Source organism: Ailuropoda melanoleuca, chromosome 6, assembly GCF_002007445.2.
Source record: "Ailuropoda melanoleuca isolate Jingjing chromosome 6, ASM200744v2, whole genome shotgun sequence".
NCBI lineage: Eukaryota > Metazoa > Chordata > Mammalia > Carnivora > Ursidae > Ailuropoda > Ailuropoda melanoleuca.
In genome coordinates this window covers 127,718,620-127,735,717 of record NC_048223.1, presented here as the reverse complement: position 1 = coordinate 127,735,717, position 17,098 = coordinate 127,718,620, and the positions used below count along the sequence as shown (strand labels likewise).

The 17,098-nt window shown below is 46.7% G+C and overlaps 1 protein-coding gene across 4 annotated transcripts in view; it reads right to left on the bottom strand.

Annotated features, from left to right (window-relative positions):
• MGMT (O-6-methylguanine-DNA methyltransferase) overlaps positions 1-17,098 on the bottom strand; it is a 291,274-nt gene that overhangs the window by 29,657 nt on the left and 244,519 nt on the right. The gene's annotated exons all lie outside the window — the stretch shown is intronic.

The following is a 17,098-nucleotide window of genomic DNA, read 5'->3' as shown; positions in this document are numbered from 1 at the left end:
CTGGACAGGACTGTTGTCACTGCCGAATGGAAAGGTAACCCACTGACAAAGCCCCCACTTGGCTTGCTGGCTTAGCAGAATCTGGTGACAGAGCCCAGAGACTTGCGTCTGAGGCTTCCCCTCCCTCCCTCACCGTGCCCATGAGATCGGGATGGCTAGCCCACTCTACGGGGTGGCAGAGGGGCCTGTAAAACATGCTGATGACCCACAGATGTCCACTCTCCTACCAAAGGACATCCTGGCTCCTTCCAGGTTTTTTCAATTATAAATAAAGCTGCTATAAACATCTGAATGCAGGAGTTTTCAATTCATGTAGGTAGATACTAAGAAGCATGACTGCTAGACTGTATGGCAAGAGTATGTTTACTTTTAAGAAACAGCCAAGCTATCTTCCCAAGCACCTGCACCATTCTGCATCCCCACCATCGATGAGTGAGAATTCCCTTGCTCCCCATGCTCACCGGCATTTGCTGCTGTCTGTTCTGGATGTTGGCCATTCGAAGAGATGTGCAGTGGTATCCCGTTATTTTAATTTGCACTTCCCTGATAATGTAGGATGATATCTGATTACTTGTTATCTGCATATCTTCATTGGTCAGGGGTGTCTGTTCATGTTTTTGGCTCATTTTAAAATTGGCTGCTTCATTTTCTTCCAGAGTTTTAAGGGTTCTTTGTATATTTTTGATAACAGCCTTTTACACACGAGTCTTTTGCACATACTTTCTCCCACTCTGTGGCTTGTCTTATTCTTTAGATATGGTCTTTCACAGAGCACCAGTTTTTAATTTTAAGGGAGTCCAATTTATCAATCCTTTCTTTCATGGATTGTGCCTTTGGTATTTCATCTAAAAGGTCATCACCATCTCCAAGTTCATCTATGTTTTGTCCTGTCTTCTAATTTTATGGTTTGTGTTTTACATTTAGGTTTGTGATCCACTTTAAGTTTTTGTGAAGGGTGGAAAGTCTATATTCATTTCTTTGTATGCAGATGTCCTGTTATTCCAGCATCATCTGCTGAAAAGATTATCTTCTTTTCCACTGGACTGCCTTTGTGTCTTTGCTGAAAATCAGTTGGCTATATTCATCTAAGTCTTTCTGGCCTCCTTTGTATGACTGATCTGTTTATTACTTCACCAGTGCCACACTGTCTTGATTACTGTAGCTTTTTAGTAAGTTTTGAAGTACGGTTGTGTCAGTCATCCAATCTTGTTTTCCTTCAGTATTGTGTTACTGGCTATTCTGGGTCTCTGAATAAACTTCAGAATCAGTTTGTTAATATACATAAAACAATTTACTGGAATTTTGATTGCGATTGTGTTGAATCTCTAGATCAAGCTGGTAAGAACTGACCTTCTGATATAAAATCTTCCTATCCATGAACATGGGATTCCTCTCTATCCATTTAGTTCTTTGATATCTTCCATTACCTCTAGTTTTCCTCCTACAGATCTAGTACATACTTGGTTATATTTAGACCTCCATATTTCATTTTCTGGGTGCTAACACCAATGGTAACAGAGCTTTAATTTCATGATGAACATGTTTTCATGTATTTATGGATCAATGAATACATATTCCTTTGTGAAGAAGCTAAGTCTTTTTCCCATTTATTGGACTTTTTATTATGGAGTCATAGGAGTCTTCACATGTCCTGTGTATAAATCTTTGTCATGTGTATGTGTCGCAAATATTTCTTCTTACTCTGTGGCTTTCCTATTCATTTCCTGAATGATGTCTTTTACTTTTGATAAAGTTTATTTTATTTGTATGTTCATAGCTTTATCTTTCTGCAGTACACGAAATATTTGTCTATTAAATTAGTGAAGTTATCCTCCACAGTTTTTTCCTCAAAGCATTGGAGTCCAAGCTTTACCTTTAGGTACAGATACACACCAAATTAATTTTTATATATGAGTGTGAGTGAGGGGTCAAGGTGAATTTTTTCTTCTTTTGCAGAGGATATCAAGTTGTTCAGGCACTATTTGTTGAAAACACTTTACTTTTCTCATTGACCTATTTGGAGTCTTCTTCAAAGATAGAATAGACATCTATACTTATTTCAAGGTTGTTTTAGATATTCTAGGTCCTTTGCATTTCCACATAACTTTAGAATCAGCTGGGAATTTCAAAGCCTGAGTGAACTTAACATAAAAAGTAGTTTATGAAAAGCTAATATCTTAGCAATACTGGCTTTTCTTATGATCAAGGGATATGTATTTAGGTCCTCTTTAATTTCTCTCAGCCATGTTTTATATTTTTCATTGGACAGGTCTCACATATATTTCATTAAAGTTAATCCTAAATATATTTTTGACACTAATTTTTCTTTATATATTAAAATTTTATCTTCAACCTTGGTAAATTCACTTATTAGTTCTTAATAGTTATTTTCAAAGTCCTATACCATATTCTATGTAAACAACTATGTAACCTGAAAATGAAGACAACTGTACTTATTCCTTTGATACATGTGCCTTCATTTTTCTTCCCTTTTAATAGAGGAGTCTGTCTTTATCTTTTTATTATCTGTGTATTGGAGAAAAATATAGTGGGGGGGGTCTGGCTTTTTTCCCCTCCAATCCAGTCTGTTAATCTATGCCTTTTATTTGAATCTTAAGACCATTTACATTTAATGTAATTATCAATATGTTTGGGTTTAAATCTATCAGAGTGCTATTTGTCCTATCTGTTCTCTGCTCTCCTTTCCCTCTTTTTCCTTTTAGATTATGTTTTAAAAGCAATATTCTACTTTGCCTTTTCTATTAGGATATGAACTATCTACTAGCTTATATTGGTATTCTTAGTGGCATTCTGGGATTTATAATATTCATCTCTGACTTATCAAAGTCTGTCCTCAAGTAATATTACATTTGCTCATAATAACATAAAGAACCTTAAAGCATTATATCGTTATTTCCCTAGTCCTACTTTTTATGCTATTATTTTACTTCTACAAATATTATAACCTCCAAAATTTATTATCAACTTTATTGTGAAGAGTTAATCATCTTTTAAATTAAAGAAAATTCCCATTTCTAGTGATACTGATTCCTCTAGGAATTGTTCGTCTTCAGTTCCCACTAGTTCCTGTCTGGCATCCTGCGGTGTCCCCATGCATGTACACCTTAGTGTCTGCAACAAACTCAAAGGGACACCATGCAGATTTCTGGAACTCTTTCTCTGCATGGCACCCTCTTCCCCAGTACTCTGCCTACAAATTACAGCCTCCCAGAACACTAACACACTGTACTAGAATATTTGCAGCATCACTAGTTATAAAGACAAATAATGACAAGAACCCATACTTCGACTGACATAGGGTAGGAAAAAAATGATGGCACACTCACAAGATGGGATATATATGAAAATCTCTACAGGATTCAAAAATAGAGGAATCTCACAAAAATGTTGATTGAACAAAGTAAGTCACAAGAAGACATCAGTATTATTATATTCATATATAATGCAAAGCATGGAGCAGCAGGGAGGGGAAGGCAGACATGGCCAGGGACCGCACACAAGGTACTCGGCAGTGCTGGTGGTCCTCCATTTTTTAACTGGGTGAGGCATCACGAACCTTCCCTTTATTATTCATACCTCACAAATTCTTTATGAATTTTCTTTTATCTGAAGTACTTCATAAAAATCATGAAAATATCAACTTGCCTTCAATGTGCTCAACAATGAAGGAGGCTCTTGAAATTGCTCATCTCATAAGAAGTGATTCAAAAAGTATTTATTTACATGATTTTCTTGTTCTTCTTAACATTTAGATTTTACAACAGAAGAGGGAAGAGGAAGAAACATCTAAGCATCTGAGTTCTACACACACCAAAGGGGCCCTTAGGATCCCAACCCCCAAGCTCCATCCTCATCATCCCATCAGCCTGGTTTATGTTCCTCCAAAGCACTCACGTCATGCCCTGACAGTCCAGGGGATATGTATCATATACATACGTATATATTTCTCACTGGCATAGAAGTTCCATAAGGCCCAGAGGTTTTTTTTTTTTTTTTTCCTTCACTAAATTCCCAGAGCCTAGAAGAGGGCTTTGCATATAGCTCAATGGGTATTTGCTGAACAACTGAAGAGCTGAACTCCAGTCTTCATGGTCAGGCCTAGGGCTCAGTCGGTGGGTGGCAACTGCTCCCCACCCATTCATGGGAAGCCTGGACTCCCCAGCCCTCACCACTCAGGATCATCTTCTTTTCCTCCCAATTGATCTTTATTTTGAAGAGTATGACTTTTTTTTTTTTAAATCCAGGAAAAGAATTCAGTAAATGTATTGCACTTAATTTCTAGGACCTCTGACCCCAATGTATAAAATGGAATAACTAATCAAGGGTCATTTAATAACTATGTCCAAGGCACTTGGGAGGTGGGAATCTTGATACTCCTCCACACTTCCTTCCACCTGCTCTTTGGAAAAAAGGGCCAGAACATACTTGGTCCAGGGAGGGGAGGGCTGCACAGCTGTTGCTGTCCCAGCATGCCTCCCAGGGGTTCTCTACAAAGCTGGAAATTTCCTGGAATCTACCCAAGTATCCAAAGGTCAGCCTGGGAAGTCTAAGCCCTTTTTATGGTAGTTCCATAGGCCAGGGCTCCCTAGACTGCATTGTGGGGAACATCAGCAACCCACAGGTGCTAACAGGGAGAGGAGCTGTGGAAGTTCAGGAAATTCATGAAATACAGACCTTCTGACCATCAACAGTACATGCACTATATTGAAGAGTCCTACCATAAAGAAACCCACTCAGGTTTGTTTACAATTTCCCAAGCTCGTAGGTCATGCACTCTTTCCTGGTGAGACATCTTAACATCCAGTAGAACGAAGGTTTTATCAACTGACCTAGACTAAGTTCCTCTAGAGTTGAATGTAGGTCTGCTCCCGTCTTCCCAAACCCCATTGGTGCTCAGCTGTCCCAGAGCCCTGGGACTTCTCTGCTCAGGGCAGCGGCAAGTGCAGGGACGAGGGAACAGCTGGGGGGGGCTATTTTGCTGGTTTCCCATGGCAGGGTGTGGAGGGGAAGGGTGGGCAACAACACCCTTGGCTGAGCGCTGCAGGTGTCTGGCAGGAGAGGTAGAAACAGCCTTGTCTGTAAGACTGACAAGCTGTAAAAAGTTCTCAAAAAATCATCCTGCATGCTGTAAGAAAAACCACAGCTCAACTCTTTGGTATAAACTCAGAGTCCGAAGGTTTGCTTCTAGGATTCAAGATTAAAACTGCTGAATTTAGAAGCTCAGGAGTCTTACGAAGCTCTCCAGATACCCTGTAGCCGGCTCAGAAGTGGTGCCCGTGCAGCTCCCAGGGCTGGGACGGCAGGGGCTTGGCACTGCTGCATCTCGAGGCATGAGAAGGGCTCTGGCCTTGGGGTGCAGGTGGCTTGAGGATGGACTGTGCAACAGCCCCCTGGGGGCAGCCCGGAACCTCAGGATCCCAGGCCTATTTAGACCTCTGATCTTGGTCCCGGTCTCGGGAAGGTGTCTTTTCTGATCTTCCACGTAAGGTTCCACCTTTCTGGATCTCGTCCACCCTGCACCCCAGCAAGCGGAAACCACTTCTCTACAAGGGGCACGGCTGTGCCCTGTGTGGAGAGAAAAGGCAGGCCTGTGAGGTAGTCACCAGAAGTTGGCCTGCAGACAGGGAGAGCAACTTCCTCAATAAACCTTTCACGGGTGCTTCTGCAAAACAGGTCCAGACAGTGAGGAAACCAAAGGCAAAGCCAGGGCTACCGGGGTCTCAGGCGTGGAGGGAGGTGAGTGACTCGCTATGGCACGGAGCCAGGGAATCCCGGACTGCAGGCCCTGGACACGCAGAGCAAGTGCGACGAGACCCCTACTCCAGACAGCACCTCAGTGAAAGGCTCCGTGCCTTCCTTCGGAGGCCAAGGAAGAAAGCATTCAAGATAATTTACAGGATGTTTTTTCTACCTTCTCTTTGTAAGACTGAGGTCACAAGAAAACAATTATACCAGGAATTTGCTAAGAAACACAAGGCACATCTTCCTGCACCCGCCCACTGCCCTACATCCCCTCACTCTCTTTCTGCAGAGCCCAAAGCCATGCTTACAAGGATGGCCCCAAACCATGGCCGTGGAATCAAAGTGCGGACACGGACAATGGCGTGTGTTCACAGCTCTGGAACCAGCTCCAGCTAACACTTCACAGAGATCTCCAGCAGCAGTTGGAGCCATCAGACCTGCGTTCTACAGCACCGTGCTGGGAGCCCACATCCCCAGCATTAAACCAGAATCGCACACACGTGTCTCGCCAAAGGAGGATGTACACCTATAAAGACCATCTAAGAAAGCAAAACGTTATCTTCAGGCTCGTGTGAAAGAACAAAGAAGCAGGTATTCCAGAGAAGATTCAGGAAGAGCGACACGGCGGGCTGGTTTCCGTCCTCCTCCCTGGCTCTGCAGTGAGCTCTCTGCAGACACGCCGGCCCTCTACTGTGGCTCCGTGTGGCCATGCCGTGGGGATGTGTGCCGTACGTCCTGTACTCACTAGGCATGGCCAGCGTCCTTGGGCGGTTTGCCGGACACCAAGAAGAGCACTTCAGGGGACGGGCCCAAGCCTTCAGCAGAGCCTGGGGTCTCGGAGGCTGACCGCAGGACTGCCAGGGTTCTGACAACACCCTCCATCTACTGTGAAGGCAGCAGATGCTCTGCTGCCGGGTCCTCGGTGGTCCCGTGTCACCCCCAGGACAGCATTACACATCACTGCCGGTGCCCCCGCCTGACAGATGGGGAATCAGAGGCTCAGGAAGGCTGTTCCTGGCGGAACTGTGTCCTCCAAGAGGCCGTGCTCAAGTCCTAACAGCCGGTAGCACCCGAGAAAGGGACTTTGCAGAAAGGGTTGTTAAAAAGGTGATTACGAGACTATGGACTCTGAGAAACAAACTGAGGGCTTCAGAGGGGAGGGGGGTGGGGGAATGGGATAGGCTGGTGATGGGTAGTAAGGAGGGCACGTATTGCATGGTGCACTGGGTGTTATACACAACATGAATCATCGAACTTTACATCAAAAACCAGGGATGTACTGTATGGTGACTAACATAATAAAAAAATATTATAAAAAATATAAAAAAAAAAGTGATTACGAGGAGGTCATTAGGGAGGGCCTGAGCCATCCGACCCTGGCATCCCTGTAACAGGCGGGAAGGAGGACACGCAGAGAGACCCCAAGAGAGGGACAGCCACGTGAAGGGGCAGCAGGAGGGCAGCTTGGGAAAAGCCTTGGCCCTGGACTTCCAGCTCCAGAGTTGTGAGAGAGAAGTTTCAGCCGTGCTGGCCGCCTAGCCTGTGGTACGCATTCCCGCAGCCCGGGCGAGCACAGACGGTGCAGACATTTCCTCAGCTTGCCGGCCAGAGACAGTGCTGGCTCCCACACACCCGGCAGAAGTCTCAGGCTCCACGCAGGCCGAGCTCAGCACCGGGCATCCCTGACGTGCGGGCAGGGCCGTGCATGCTGATGGCTTGCCCGCGTGGTGCCCAGACCAGCACCCACACGCCTCCAAGATGACCCCCCACCCCGACCCAGGAGAGGTCGAAGGGAGCAGGCACAAGAGTCTGGCTTCATGCCTCACATCCTCACAGACCTGGGCCTGGTCAAAGTCAGCAGGTAAGATGGACACGTCCCTCAGTTCTGCTCACTTGGCCTGGAGTGAAGATCTGCCCTTGAAGACGGAGGCCAAAGGGGCACAGGCCTAACCTGGCTCAGCTGGGAGGCAGCCCTGGTTTTTCCAGTTACACAATCGCATGGAGCTGCCGTCCTTCCGAAGGACTGAGGAAATGTGCTGTCGCCCTCAGCAGCCCTGCTCCCTCCTCCCTCCTGTGTCCTGGGTCAAAGCAACAAGGTCCCCAGGCACAGCTGGGCGGGGGATGAACAGTAATTTCTGCCTGTAGCTCTGGTCACGTAAATGGCATTCACTTTGTAGGGACGAGAAGTCTTGGCCTGAAGATCAAGACATTATGTCAGAGGCCAAACCAAAGGCAAGTGGCCTACTACTGGGGTGGAGCCGTGGTCAGCCTCAGTCAGCTGTTGGACACGGCATGACCAGTGCATCTCTCTCACTGCGCGCAGACTTCCCCAGAAACACCTGGACTGGTACGCTGAGACCTTCCCCCTGCACTCTCCATGCACACCACTCGGCCCTCCCTCACTCCAGCCCTACAGACCAGTGTGGGGTAGGAGCTGTGAGCACCGTCAACCTTCACACTGAGGAGAACAGCTTTTATTAATACAAATTGGGCCATTAATAATATTTAAATGCATTAGCTTTAACACAAATAAACAAGATCAGCCAATGAAATTTTAAAAACGAATCCTATATGCTGGAAAAGGAAACACAGCCAGTGAAGAGGCAGGGGCCTCCAGCCAGGTGTTAACACCCAGAGACCACGGGAGCCACGCGTGGGTCCAAGATGCAGGCTGTGAGGAACATCAAAAGGTGTTAATGGTTTCAATATTTATCTGCTGCAGGGAAGCACTCTAAAAAGAAGACAGAAAAAAAAAATTCTGCTAATGGCTGTGTCTTTGCCATTAAAATGAAAAGCTTAATGCATCTTATAATCAGAGGACAATTTGCAAATCATTAAGAGAAATGTAAAATTCCATTAAAATACAAATCAAGAGACTCTCCCTGGACTAATAATCTTTTTGATATTATTTTGCATTTCACTATTTCTGTTCCAATACCCAGGCCCCACAAATGATCAGTTCCTGAACATGCTATTTACCACAGCCTACTTCTTTAACGAGACCGAGAGAAGGATAATCTGCTATTCAGAGCAGGTACTAATGAAGAATTCCATATATTCTGAAATTTAATTAAAACCCCAAAGATTTCAAATTAGATGCAATTTGAAATGCCTGGGGCAGAAATACATGCACTTGCGTGGCGAGGGTACCACACTGAAAGTTGATACCGTAATTGGTCTTGATGTATTTTTGTGTTGCCGGGCTGAAGCACAGAACTCATAACCATATAAAAATTCTCTGTAGATTACCTGCTCATTGAAAATGCCATCACTCAGGTAGTTCTCCACTAAATTACCATGCCACTAAAATGCACAAAGTGATTCGCGGAGTAGAGTGGCACAGCTGGCCGACGCTGCCAATGAGTTATGTATGCGTCAACGCGGCCTTTTTTCTTAGTAAAATATGCTCAGTTGAATATTAAAACATAATTGGCATTCAACCTAAGCAGCTTAAACCATTCCGTTATCTTCCTTTAAACCGATTTGGCTCCTCCACAGTTATTTTCAAGGATACGATTCACAAACTAATGATGCCATCACACTCAGCTAGATTTGCGCCGTTTTACGCTGGTCATAAATAGGCACAGTTTCCACGGCCTACGAGGGATGGCCTTTAATATTAGCCGCTCTTGAACATCAAAGGCCCAATTCTTGAGGGGAACAAAGGGGGGGATATGCCATTTATGTTGGTTCTTGCGTATTTGATTCTAAAAAGAGGAAGAGATGCGAATTTTCTATGAAAAGTAGGTCTTGGCCAAGCAATGAGCCCTGTGTCTCCTGAGCTCAGTCTCTGGGTCTTTCTCAAACCATCCAAGGGAATGCCAACCATAGGGCAGCTGAGGAAGGAACACACATTTTTAGAAAATGCGGACAATGTGCACACACACACACACACACGTCTAGGGATGGGTCCTTTACACAGTGTGTTTTGTGCAACAATCAACAGCAGTACTCAAGAAATGAAAAAGTAGTTGCCATAGTAACAGAGATACTGTAGGTATTTATGCTGGGGGCGGGGTGGGCAGGGGCAGGACTCACCAGAGATGCTACTTTCCAAACAGGATCAGTATTTACCTTAATATCTGTAGGACAGGAAAAACCTGATTTTTCGTGATTGATCACTTGTAACTGAGTGATGTACTTTAGGCTAAACATTTCCCTTCCCTGCTCCATTCTTCAGAAGTACTGCATGGTGTGGCATTAACACCGGACACAATGCCCAGCGCGCTGAGTCCCCGGGGCTCCGCTCTGCCTGATGACGGCCACCATACAGTCCCAGAGTCACACCAACGGCCTCCGGAAGAGATGGGATTTTCTATTCTGACATGTAAACACAACCTTTAAAGCAGAATGCGTACTTGTAAATGTATTCCAAGTCAACCTGATCATAAGGGATGAAGGTAAAACTCATAGGTGATGAGGAAATTTAAATTAAGTAATGGTTTCTACACTCTTGGCTCCCGCAAACGGTTTTACAACATTGCTGCCATTAATTTTCTAACGCTGATGTGTTGAACATATTAACTTACAGTCCAGTTCTATGTACATTTTTTATTAAAGTATAATTTTTCTATAAACCCAGGTGGTACAGATAATTCTATTTATTATTTCTAGGATGTTATAAAAATGCATTTAAAAATGCATTAACACAGCCTATAAAATGTGAATATACAACATTTCAGGACAACAAAAATATTTAAACATTCTCTTTTGAAGCAACGCACGTTAATATAATGCCTACAGTGGGAATAAAATTTTTGAAAGCACATTTAAGTGAAAAGTGTATTTTTTTCACTTTAAAATACAGATCTGATAGAAAATTCTTATTTTTTCAAAGCCCACTTCAAATGAAAGACTGAGAAAACGGACAATGTAATTTACTTTTCTTGGTAGGTAGAAATCTGATACCGTGCTGCTCTGGGGTGAAGTCTACCCATACCCGCCCAACACGAGGACATGACAGGTGATCTTCCTAAACGTGGGAACATAATCAGGGGACTGCTCTGTAACAGGAACGGCCACTGCCTTGCTATAATTATTATGCTAGATGTAACACTGATATTTTCATGTGAATATTTCCCCATAAAAGCAGCACTTGTGACAAATTTCACTTATCAGTATTATTTACTTGTAATAGAGACCCTGCCCTGTCCAATACAAGGTTTGAAAGTAGCTGACCTCAAATCACCTTTTAAGCTTGGTTACATTACAATGTGTGACCCCCGTGACCTTGAGTAAAGGTCTTCTCAAGAATTTTTTTTTTTTTTTTTTTTTTTGTCTGAGCTATGGAAACCTCAGGGAACACAGAATCTGAGCATCTCCCCAGATTTGGGATGAAACTTCCACTGAATGAGGTTTCCCAAGAGCCAGTGGTGATTACTGATTTGTCAGAGGGCTCCGGGCGCAGGAACCCCATGCCTGCTCTTGGGGTCTAGCAGCCCATGGTCCTGTTTAGCTACACGGGCATCTCAGGAGCCGGTCCCCGTCAACTGAGTAAATTCTCCTTTATGGGAGGGGCATTTGCTACAGTCTCTAGGGTGGGTGTAAGGTGACCCTGTGGGTTACGAGAATATTGAACCTCTTACACAGCAAACCCAGGACGGGCTCTATATTAGGTATCCAGGACCTGAAGTGGTCTCTTCCCCTCTACTGGCTGCTCCCAGTGTTCAGGGGTCTCCCTAAGAATCTAGAGCTTCCCTCGTCCAACTATTTCAAAGAGAAACCACATTTTGGGCCAAAAGTATCTGAACACCTCCTGAAGGTTCTGGTTAGCCTTGCCAACACCCTGCCATGGGCTATTCTGGCAAAGTGCCGGCACCTGGCAACACTCTTTAGACAATCAGGACTGGGGCGGGGCGGGGGGGGTCATCCTGATGTGAGTCAGACACTGATGTGCAGCCAGGCTTGCTCACACTTTCCAAATCAAAAATGAGTGACATACAGGCTCTTCCACCTTCTCACCTGGCTAGAGCTCTAGATACCTAACCTAAAACTTGTAAAAGCTGTTAATTACAACAGCAAAAACACTTCTTAAATGTGCAAATATAGGTCTCAAACAAAAATCATTATTAAATTAGGAATGTCGAACTTAGCATAGAGTGATGCACATTGCAGAAGCTCTCTTAAGAGACCGATCCATTTCAATAAATTCCTTTGGGGCAATAATTCTCAAAAGAGGGCATAAGCATATGTAACATACATGCTTGTATGTGCAATATGTACATATACACACAGATAAAATATATGTGCATGTATGTATATTTACCTGTCTTAAGATTTTGGATGTGTCTTGGGGAGGGGTGAGAAGCACAGAAATTATAGGCATAATACGAGCAAACTGCCTGGAGCATCTGGATACATACGTTCCCAGATGAAGGGGTGGAGATTCAACAGCAGCGTGACGAAGCTGTTGGTTTAAATGAATCACAGCCGAAGCTAAAACTCCACGTGCAAGATGTGGTTGTGCAGCACAAAGAAGAAACAAACACTAAGGACAAGTGCCGGGCATGAAACTGCATGATAAAAAAGGAAATCATGAACTAAGACATAATCTGAACCCCAGGCTCTTTGGCCCATGAAATTCGCCAAGAAGCCAAAATGTTGACGATCGGTCAAGTTGAAGAGCTAAGGGTGAAGTACACGGATTGTTTCTGAGCTGGCCTGGCCAGCCCCCCACCTCGGACAGAGCCAGAACCAATGAGGGCAGTGGCCACGGGGCCCACAAGCCACCACCCTTCAGGGGCTCTGTGGCTCCTTTCTGCTCAGGCTGGGGGCCCCTGACCTAGCGAAAGCCTCCCCGTGGACACGGAATTCTGGTAACCTAGCACTGTTATCCACCGAGGAGCTGGAAGTGATGCATGTATCTGAATGGACACTGGGGCCAGGCAGCCCACGAAGGGGCGCTTCTGTCCACCAGGAGAGGGCCGTGCATCAGCTGCCTGTTCCCGGGAGTGTGAGGTCTCACGGACAGACAGAAGGCGCTGTCTGGAGAAAGCAGTGCTCCCTCGGCAAGGCTCTGAAAAGGCCTTCTGGTGCCGCGAGGAGGGCTTCACGGAGACCGGTTCATTGGGCCCAGAAAGCAGGGAGGCAAGTGCCCCCGATGAGGAAGATGGCTCGCTCACCCCCTCAGTCACCCGCAGGACTCACACTGTTTGCGTTGAGGGCTCGTGCCCACCTTTGTTCTTGAACACCCCCCTCAACCCCTGAGCCCTTCCCCCCCCGGCTTGAAACCACACGCACAGCACAGGCTGAGCTGGACTCTCCATGACGGGAGGGGCTGCTCCCGATTTCAGACACCTGACCATCTTCCCGGCACCTCGGCCCTCAGGTCCACCAACCCATCTCTGGCTCTGATCGGTGCCTCCTCTGGTGGTGGCCTCAGAGGGCCTTGGGCCAGATTTCCACATCTGCTGCCCCCAAAAGCAGTGTGGCAGCTCTAGGGTGGAAAGTTCGTCTTCCCAGCTCTTTCTCCCTCCATTTAGTTTAAATGCAGTGTTGTCAGCTTGTTCTCATCAGTAAATGGGCATCGGAAGGTTTACGAACTAGGTAATAGCAGAGCAAGGCCCACAGTTTTTATAAGGCCTCATTGGCAATACGGGAGAACCATGAGTCACTGACCAGAAGCTGTAAATGCCATCCCCTGCTCTAGCTAGTATCCTCTTTAGGTCAGGTTTTTTTCCAAGTGCAGGGAAGAACGTCAGTACGAGCTGGGTGAACACGCAGAGCTGCCTCCTGCTGTGGGTATGGGAGGGGTAAGAGAGCCCGCTCTCCGCCACAGCAGGACGTGCACACGATGTACGCGAGTTCGGGCCGCGACATGAAGAACACCCAAAGGGGCCACAGGACCCGGATGGCCAGAGGGCTCAGTGCCTCCTCTCCCAGGGAGACAGCGGCCCCAGGGTGCATGACAGCTGGGAGGGCAGAAGCACTGTGCCCCGTGAAGGCTGTGGGGCTGCGGGTCGCGGAGGGCTGGCATGAGTAGCCCTTGCTTGGCTCTCTCAGGTGGATTTTTAATTGTAAAGGGCCGTCTCTGGTGAGGACCTGAGGTAACGATGCTGTTCCCTCCTTGCAGTCCAAGCGCCTTCCAGGACCCACACAGCCTCCACTGGCAGGCGCACAGCACGCTGGGACTGTCTTCCAGGACACATGCGGGAATTAACTTGCCCTGGAAGGGCCTTTCCCGAAACTCTCTGGCAGGGCTTTCAGCAGAGGCCCTTCGGAAAGAGGGTGTTCAACAGAGATACACAAGTGCGAGAACCCTTCCTGAGGCTTTGGAACAGAAGTCACGAAACACTACGTGCCAGCAGGGTTAACAAATGCAGATTTTACTACTGTCATGCAACTGGATTTCATAGCTACAAGCTAATAGCTGTGACGAAGGAATTATTAAAGTGTTAAATATTTCATTTAAAAGGGAACATTGCAGTCACTTTGAAAAGAAAACTCAGAACTCATCTGTTGAAAACCATCATCTGTGAGAAGACACCGGGAGCAGCAGCTGGGGTCCACCACCGTCCGCACCCACCGCCAACTGTCCCCCACTACCGTTCACACCGCCGTCTGCATCCACTGCCGTCTGTCCCCAACCACCCGCCGTCCCCCACCACCGTCCACAATGCCAGGCTCATACCGCCGCGCACACTGGGGAGCTCGTGCTGCGGGGCTGCCTCTTGGGGCCCATCTTGCGGGAAGCCTGGCAGAGCAAGCAGAGAGACCCAGGCACCCTGCTCTGAGCACCTCGACAGGCAGAGGGGCTGAGAAGGGGAGAAAGCGTGTGCACACATTCTGAGTCTGAAAGCTGAGTCTCAGTTTCCCCCAGGTTGGCTTTTCCTGAACTCTGTGAAGCCATGCTTCTGGCAAAGTGTTACTTTTACCTTTTTACCTGCTTTGCCATGGACTACGAAGGCTACCTGGAGATGTTTATTATAAAATGGAGTGATGTTACTTTTAATAAGTAAATATAAAGTTAGAAAATATTAACTGGAAAGAACTTCAAACAGTATCTCCTTATAAAAGAAACATTAAGATTTCAAGACCAATGGCTTCATTCGGTAACTATTTCTTGGACAAAAATGAATTCAAAATAATGCTGACCTTTGCAAGAACTTGATGGGAGAGCACCTGACCTCCCTAAAACGGTTCATCGTGTCCCAAGACTGCTGGCTCTCCATCAGAGCGGCTGCACAAATGGTCCTGTTGATACTTTAATAAAGCAGATTAGCAAAAAGCAAAACCCCCCTAAACTCTAAAAACAATTTTTTCTTAGAAAATGCCCTCCACTAAAAACACAATCTCACAAGAAAATTAAAATACATCTTACTCAACACCCACTTTTCCTGTAATTTCCTGAGCAGCACCCTGAGCCCCACACACTGCAGCCCTCTTCGCACTGAGGACCCCCATCTGCAGTGGCCACACACGCTTCCAGACTTCCTGTCACGAAAGACAGCTTCACGGCTCCTTGGCAGAAAAACCCAGACAATTAACTTGTTACTAATCAAACTTGGGAAAATTTCCAAGATAAGAAGCTGAACTATGTGAAATTTTTAGTATTTGTTAAGTTTTAACCTAACAAAAGCGGTAATTTCACATGGCTTACCGCAGCGCACGTGTGTGACCCGCCTTAAAAAATGAACCAATGGTGAATGCGAGAGACCCTGAAACGGTAAAGCGGTCTTGCCCACAGACAAGAGCGGTCCTCGGAATGCAGTGGGGGCTGGCCAGTGCCGGGGGGTGAGCAGGTTAAGACGCTGGAGCTCCAGGGTGAGCTCTGTCAGGATTACGTTTTTAAAGCAAGCTGACATAGGCAGACCTGGTCTAAATCTCAGAGGCGAGGCCATGATGAAAACATGATACGCAAAAGTATGTTAAACGTGTCCAAAAATTAAGATGCACAGAAAACAGATTTTGTTAAAAAAAACACATTTATTCCACGTTAAAACGTACCCAATGCCTCCCAGTTTGTGACGGTTTCTTTCTTTACGTTAATGCACAGTTTCTAGAGGTCTCTGAGGTTCCCAGAGGATTGTCCCTGCGTGTGACTTGCCTGCTCACCATGATTTCACTGGGACTACAAGATACAAAGTAGAAACAGAGCAAAGCCAACTACCACTGGATAGAAAGGGGTGTCACCACATCTGGGGGTTAGTGCCAATTAACTCCGTGTTAGCAACTGTATCATAACCAACCACCACCTCCCTTCTTAGACCGTAAAATCCCCACACCTGGTCCCTGCCTGGGAGTAAGTGATTGAGCTAAATTAGAAAAACCTGGCTTGCACATGCTACGGCGTGGGAAACCCTGGCCCTCGGCAACCACTAATCGTCAGGAGGCGGGGCTGCCCCAGGGGACCCTGTCCTGAGGAGGGCACTGGAGGCTGTCCCCCCAGACCTGGCTAGTAGGACCTGGCCCCAGCCGGAAGCGCCCGCCAGCACTGCGGGGCTCGTCCAACGGGGCAGAGCTTCTAGCTGGGGCTGGACGGCCTCCATCCTTAGCCCAGTGGCTGCTTCTGTCCGTTCTGGTCACCCACACTGACCACGGGGGCTAGACAAGGAGACGGGGCTGGTTTAGGCCCAGGCCGGGGAGGCAGGTCAGTGTGGCCAGTCCCAGCCCTCTTCAAACACCAAGGACAGGAGGACCTCAGGATTTTATAAGCTCACTTCCCATCTCCCCCTTCGATTATACAGATACTTCCTGCCTTGGTTTTCTCATTTTTCTGCCCTGAAAATGTCAAAACCTTACATTTCTGCTCACTATTCAACAGGCTGCAAGAGGGGAGAGCCAGTCAGGCAATTCCTTCTTGCTCCTAGTGGCACAGCAGTACTCTCCAAGTGACGACAGTGGACGGCAGAGTTCAGAGCACCAGGATTCCCAAGCCCTACTGCAGAAGCAAAGCCATGCCTGAGTTCTTCAGCCCGTGCAGCACACGGAGGTCACACCGCGTGCCCTGCGGCCTCCACACACCCGGCCGGCCCATGCTACCAGAGGGCAGCGGCGGCCCCACAGGCCCATCCAGGACGTGTGCCCAGCGACATGCTGAGGCCTGCTGGAGCTCCCACACTCCTCCTAGAGACCGCTCTGGGACGCATGGGGGCTCATCACAGTTGTAATGTTTCCGTTCATTATGTGCGAACATGTGCAAGGTACTATCTGTTCACTTGCCTGACCTTGTTAGTCAACTCAGGTGTTAGCTCAACTTTCCAGGGGCTTCTCTATCCACTGGCCCTGAAAACTCTACCGCACTTTCAAGTTTCTTTTTGCTGAAAATCATGGCAGCTACTAGAATCTGATTAAACTTATTTAGGGTACTCTGTTTGAAATTCAGGACTGCTTTACA